Source organism: Sardina pilchardus, chromosome 20, assembly GCF_963854185.1.
Source record: "Sardina pilchardus chromosome 20, fSarPil1.1, whole genome shotgun sequence".
Taxonomy (NCBI): Eukaryota; Metazoa; Chordata; class Actinopteri; order Clupeiformes; family Clupeidae; genus Sardina; species Sardina pilchardus.
In genome coordinates, this window is record NC_085013.1 from 29,222,571 (window position 1) to 29,222,805 (window position 235).

Here is a 235-nt window from a genome sequence, read left to right on the forward strand (position 1 = left end):
TCATGTAGAGGGCCTTCACTTGTAGCCTAGCCTGTATTGTAATCATGTTGAGGGCCTTCACTTGTAGCCTAGCCTGTATTGGAATCATGTAGACTAGATAGCCTTCACTTGTAGCCTAGCCTGTATTGGAATCATGTAGACTAGATAGCCTTCACTTGTAGCCTAGCCTGTATTGGAATCATGTAGACTAGATAGCCTTCACTTGTAGCCTAGCCTGTATTGGAATCATGTAGAC